Source organism: Acanthochromis polyacanthus, chromosome 15 (assembly GCF_021347895.1).
Source record: "Acanthochromis polyacanthus isolate Apoly-LR-REF ecotype Palm Island chromosome 15, KAUST_Apoly_ChrSc, whole genome shotgun sequence".
Classification (NCBI taxonomy): domain Eukaryota; kingdom Metazoa; phylum Chordata; class Actinopteri; family Pomacentridae; genus Acanthochromis; species Acanthochromis polyacanthus.
In genome coordinates, this window is record NC_067127.1 from 27746196 (window position 1) to 27752550 (window position 6355).

The following is a 6355-nucleotide window of genomic DNA, read 5'->3' on the forward strand; positions in this document are numbered from 1 at the left end:
CGTCTCCCGTCATCACAATGCCAGACTGCCTTTATTTGTATTGATATTAATACATAAATAAAGTCAGTCTGGATTTTCCAGGCAAGCAAAAAGTGTCCCCTCTGAACAAGTGTTCAGCACAGCAGGTGACATAACAGCAGAGCGCGGTCGGTTTCTTCCTAAACATGTGGACCAACTAATCTTCCTGAAAAAAAACTTGAAGCAAAGCCTTATGAAACGCATCACAAAGTGAGGTGTTGATAGTGAGAGTGGCATTTACAGAAAGATCTGTTTTCATTTTCTTTTCTTTTTTAATTATTATGGACATTTCATAATGAGACACTCAGTGAGAGTAGTCTGTTTACACTACAATACACACAGCAGCTTTGAGCCTGTGACTGCCATATTGTTTTAATTGCAGCGCTCGATTTAGACGGTCGCCAGGTCGCCATTTGAGACTAAAAACCGATTTTGGCGACCAAAAATGACAAAAAACACGCTGGTTAGGGGCCCAAATATTTTGATTTGGGCTACTGACTTCCAAATCCAAGTTTCAGGGATGGTAATTTTCCGCGGATCCGCGGATTTCTGTCAATTTAATTTCAAATTTGAACACTTTATTGTCGCTGATGTTAACGTCGTTCACATCGCGAGACTCCGTCGGATCCAGAACCAGCCCAGAATGTGGTGGCGGCATCCGGAGGACAGCACCAACTGAGCCTGAGCACCGCGAACGGAAAGCACCAAGCCACCGGAGCTGTCATTTGTAACTTGGCGGGTCCGCCGGCTGCTCTCTCCGGTCACAGACTGCTCAGACTCTCCGGCTGGCTAGCTATCCCCCGCTAGCTGCTCGGCTAACATCTGCCGCTCCTTGCCGCTCATCAGGAATATGAACAAACATTGATTGCACTGTTGAAAGTGTCACTTTAAGTTACTCATTGGGAGCATTTTTTGTTGCTTTTTACTGTACTTTTTACAAACCGCACCTGTTCCGGCTGTCAACGTCCCAGTCGCCCACTAGGAGCTCCGGACAATGCGCTGCTCATTCGTGGGTGACTTTTCACGGCCGTGGGGGGTTTTAAGGCACACTTTGCCCAGCGACCAGTGATAGCTCGGCGGCTCCAGCTAACAAGTTGACGTGGAGGAGGAACTGGATCTCCCCCCCCCCCAAAAAAAAAAAAAAAAAAAAAGTTGGATTAATTTTTTTGGCCACTAAAAGTTGATTTTGGCTCCTAAAAATGTCTAAATTGACGTATGTTGGTGGCCCAAAAAATGTCATTTGGGTGACCGGACCTCTCGGCCTTAAATCGAGCACTGAATTGTATTTTACTTTCTGTCTTACAGACCCCTTCAGAGCCTACGTCATCAACAAGCTGCATGCGCATCATGGAGCCGGAAGTACTGCTTCATATCATTTACCTGGCATTGCTTGCATGACATGAAGTAGCAAAACTAAAAGCTACGTCATCAACAAGCTGCATGCGCATCATGGAGCCGGAAGTACTGCTTCATATCATTTACCTGGCATTGCTTGCATGACATGAAGTAGCAAAACTAAAAGCTAACGCTGAACTATCGGCATCATAATGTTAGGTTGTTGTGTTTTTGGTTGTATGAACCGAAATACTAAAGAAGGACTTAAGTTCTACCGCATACCAAGGGGCTCTCGGCTAGGGTTGCCAACTTTCTCACAACTAAATAAGGGACAGATGCACAGTGCCACTAAAAAACATCCTCTCAACTCTCTATCGTAACTATCAGGTAGCGATACTCCTTCCTGTTCAGTGCTAAAGTTATTGATCTGCATAAGCAGCACATGACTAATTGAATATTCATGAGATAAGCACAGTGGAGCCGGTTAGCATTCTAAAGGCTATCCAGGCTAGCAGCGGTGAAGACGTAAAGCTGATGGAGGGATAAAAAACAAAGGGACAGCACAAAACTACAACAAACGGAGGACAACACCTAACTATTACTGGACCAGAGGACAACACCTAACTATTACTGGACCGGAGGAGCCATTTTTCACGGCTGGATGTTTAAGTTTAAGATGAACAGCGGCTGCAGCTAAATTCATTGGCTTATGAAGATCGTAAGATCGTCAATGGGTGAGCGACACAGTTCATTTAAAATGCAGAGTTTGTGTTGGTGTTTTGTTTGGAGGATATGTGGCTGTGAGCTGCTAATCAGAGTTTAAAGGCTATGGGCTAACTGGGAGTTTACTCAGGCTACTGGTTACTTAATGTGTGAAATGAAACCAAAGACAGATATGAAGCAGATTGTCATGCTGAATGATCTATTCTATCAAACTTGCAAGCAAATAGATGGAATTATGACTTTTCCAGTCATTTTGGAGTTGTGTTTGTGTGTGATCTGTGTTCACAGACGGGCTGTAGAAACAGGACGGTCAGCTCAGGCTGAGGTTTGGTTTGTTATCGTCTTAAACTCTGGTAAACTAAAATATGTGGCTCCAGCTTTGTTTTTGTGAGACATGATGCTGGATCAGTGTTCGCGTTTCTGTTTTGTTGCTGCTGATTATGCCCGGTAGTTGTTATTGACTGAATTCTGGAGTGTGGTCAGCTGCCAGAGTGTAGCGTGAGCTCTAGACCTATATATTTGACGGTACTCTTGTGGTTCTGTAACGTTTTGATTACAAGCATATCTGCCGCTGTCTCAGCAGGCAGCATTTAGGAGTAGACACGCTGTTACACCACAGTAATGGCGGCGCCCACAAATACGGGACATTTGAGATCCCGTACGAGACAAATCAATTTAGCCCAATTTACGGGATGTCCTGGCTAATACAGGACAGTTGTCAACCCTACTCTTGGCCATTTCAGAGAAACTGAAGGCGGCTGTGGCTCCAGGCTATCAAGCGAGTGGATTGGACGGAGGATACCATCAACAATGCACGTGTGTGCTCTGTTGTGGCAAATAAAGCGAAATCAGTGCAAAATATACTGACGAGTTGTCGGTTCCCACACGATTAGAGCCACTAATAAAAGCCCTGTCGACTGTTGTGACAGGGGGACATAAACAATAATGTGGCTGGAGTCGCCGCCATACAGGTACAGTTTGCTGTGTGTATGTAGTTCTCCACTTTGTTGATGATCACCCATGCCTCATACATCGTAGTCTTCTGCCCTTGCCTTTGGCTAGGTAGGATTTCAGACATCAAAACACAAAACTCTTAGTCAGTGTCCTTGTATAAATTGCATAATCATAGGCCTCTATAGATTTGTATGCTCGCAGCTTCTCTCTAGTGTACATGCTATTTTTTTCAACTAAATATAAATAAATATCAGGCCACTGAATATTGGGCCACTTACTAACGTCATAGTCCCATTTGGTAAGTGTACAGGGATGTGGGAGCCTCTTGCCATTTGTTAAAGTGAGTTTTTTAAAGTATTTTTCGCGATCTTTAAATGATAATGCACCCGCATGACTTGACAAGCCACTGCGAGCCGCCACACTTCTGGCTCCAGGGTGCGTGCGCAGCCCTCTTTATTTACCAACAGTAAATGGGTCCATGGAGATGGACATTTCATAGAAGACACTCAGTGAGAGTAGTCCATTTGTGTTTACACTACAGCAGCAGCTGTGAGTCTCAGATGCCAAATTGTCTACATTTTCTATGCACAAAACCCAATTGTGAAAGAGTAAGTTTAACACTTTCTGCTCCTTACTACTGTATTAGCCTACCTCCTAGTGAGTTCATATTAGCAGTATGTTTGGCTGACAGGAATATGAACAAACATTGATTGCACTGTTGAAAGTGTCACTTTAAGTTTAAGAATTCACTCAAATCATCAATTCTCAATGGCCAGTTAGAAAGTCAACTCTAGCACATCGGTTTGGCAGACAGTAGTAAGGCCATTGAATGGTTTATTTGTTAGGCAGTGCATTAGTTCTTCAATAATGTGTACTGTATATTACACTACTAGAACAGAGCACTTGTATGATGTAGTTTTGAGATTGGGGAAAAAAAAGACAAACAGTACTTTTGTTGAATTTACTGCCAAGCGCCTATAAGGAATAAAGCCAAATCCTCTTTGTAGCACCATACTGCATTCCATCTTTTTTATTTAATTTCTTTTTTCTTTGCTTATTTGCATCATGATCAGTCGCATCGTATCACAACAAATTGCGTCATATCGGATCGGATCGCATTGATTTGAACAAAATGATTATCGCATCGTATCACATCGCGAAGAGGGTGAATCGTATCGCCAGAAAATTCCACGTACCATTAAAGTATCGTATCACTGGCAGTGCATCGTGATGCGTATCTAATCGTCCTCAGTGCTGAGATTCACACCCCTACTCCAAAGGTGTTTCAGAGAATTTGGCAGTACATCCAACCAGCCTCACAACCGCAGACCACGTGTAACCACACCAGCCCAGGACATCCACATGTTCACCTCCAAAATCGTCTGAGACCATACGACAGCGTGTACCAGTTCTCGCCAATATCCAGCAATTTCACACAGCCATTGAAGAGGAGTGGACCCCCCCCCCATAAAACAAAACTGCACATTTCAGAGTGGCCTTTTATTGTGGGCAGTCTAAGGCACACCTGTGCACTAATCATGGTGTCTAATCAGCATCTTGATATGGCAAACCTGTGAGGTGGGATGGATTATCTCAGCAAAGGAGAAGTGCTCACTATCACAGATTTAGACAGATTTGTGAACAATATTTGAAAGAAATGGTGATATTGTGGATGTGGAAAAAGTTTTAGATATTTGAGTTCATCTCATAAAAAATGGGAGCAAAAACAAAAGTGTTGCGTTTATATTTTTGTTGAGTGTATATTTAAATTTACACCTGTTTTTATCTTTGTTGCCGACTGTATATTGTATAGGTTCATTGTTATGTTTGTAAGATTTTTCAATAAATATCAATGTTGGCCTGCAACTTTGTCCAAGTTTTAAATTTTGGCCCACTGTGTATTTGAGTTTGACACCCCTGCTGCAAACAGCCTCAGGTGTCCTCCGTGATTCTGGCCATCACCCTCTACTAACTTCACATATTATCCCACAGACACTGACCGATGTGTGCAGCACACTAACTACAGTGAAATGGACAGAATTATCCAACTCTGATCAAATCAACCTCAACATATGTGCTGACGTCTCACAGCTGGGCTAAGATATCAGTCACTATTACAGTATGTAACCAGGGCAACATCCTCATGGATATTTTATCATTTGCTGTTCATTCAACTAAATAGCTTGTTGGGTTTTTTTTGATGCTACTGCGGCAACACATTTTACACTCAAGAATTGTGAGTGGAATTACATGTTTTTAATGCTTTATTATTTCCCAATAACACTCTACAGTGGATTATTTTTGACTGGCTTTCAGCATATTGGTTTCAGTAAACATGACGAAAATTGATAATATATTATTTAGTATTAGTAAAACACATTACAAAAGAGCCTATTTAAAGAGAATGCAGAAATTGTAGTTTGAAGTTTAAACTGCACAGTGCAACAATGTCAGTGTTTTCAATAAAGTTATTGAAAACCACAAACTTACACAGGGAATGAAGTTCACTCACCAAGTCAAGGCAAACTTTAATTTTCTTATCACTCTGCAAATTCCAACACAAATTCCTTGGAAGTGTAAACTTACCTGTTAACATAGCCCACTGTGATTCCCGACAGACCACTCAGACATACTCAACTCTTTGCAGTTTTCGCTGTAAAGTAAAAGCTAACCGGGTACCTGAGGATGAAGCGGCCGCTGCGGAGCTGCACGAGAGCGACGGCTCCACGCCGAAGTTGACGTCTCCTCGCCGTGGCTCGTCTTTGAACTCCTCCCCTGAGCGTCTGGAGACATGTTGGGCCAGACTGTGCATCTCGTCGGTGACCGCAGACAGCCGCTGCTGCAGGGCTTCCAGAGCGATGTCTGCCATGTGTTTGTTCACCAGGCCGTCCACTCGTTGTTCCGTCGACCAGTCGTAGTCAGCGTTATCTCCATTACCGTGCTCCATTGAAGTTTTTTCTAACTGCGAACCGTCGAAACGTTCCGGTAAACCGTTATGAACCTTAGGTCAACGTTCTAAGCGCAGAAATAAAGCGGAAGTTGTTTCAAGACAGAAATTTCCAGCTATGAGATCACGTTCCAAAAACGTCACTGAAATGTTGAAAGAACATTGGGGGCGGTTAGAAAACTGCATTTCCCAGAAGGCAACCGCGGCGCTGCCAAATACGGAGATGCGTTCAAGGTATATTAGACAGTGGGTTAATTATAAAGAAATACGCTGCCCGGCCAAAAGGTTGCACATTCTAATATTTTGCTGGACTGCCTTTAGCTTCGAGTAAGTCACTCCTTGTTTTATCATTTGATAAGTTTCTGCAGTGTCACAGCA

At 43.0% G+C, this 6355-nt stretch overlaps 1 protein-coding gene across 6 annotated transcripts in view; it reads right to left on the reverse strand.

The window, feature by feature from the left end:
* The window catches only part of LOC110970682 (ras and Rab interactor 2-like), a 153980-nt gene extending 147835 nt beyond the window's left edge, over positions 1-6145 (reverse strand). For 5 of the 6 annotated variants that reach the window (XM_051959585.1, XM_051959583.1, XM_051959581.1 and 2 more), the window contains exon 1: positions 5710-6145. The gene's annotated coding sequence lies outside the window, so the exon portion shown is untranslated. Of the gene's footprint in view, positions 1-5616 lie in introns of all 6 variants that reach the window. The other variant, XM_051959582.1, reaches the window with a different exon arrangement.
* Positions 6146-6355: the final 210 nt, after the last annotated feature.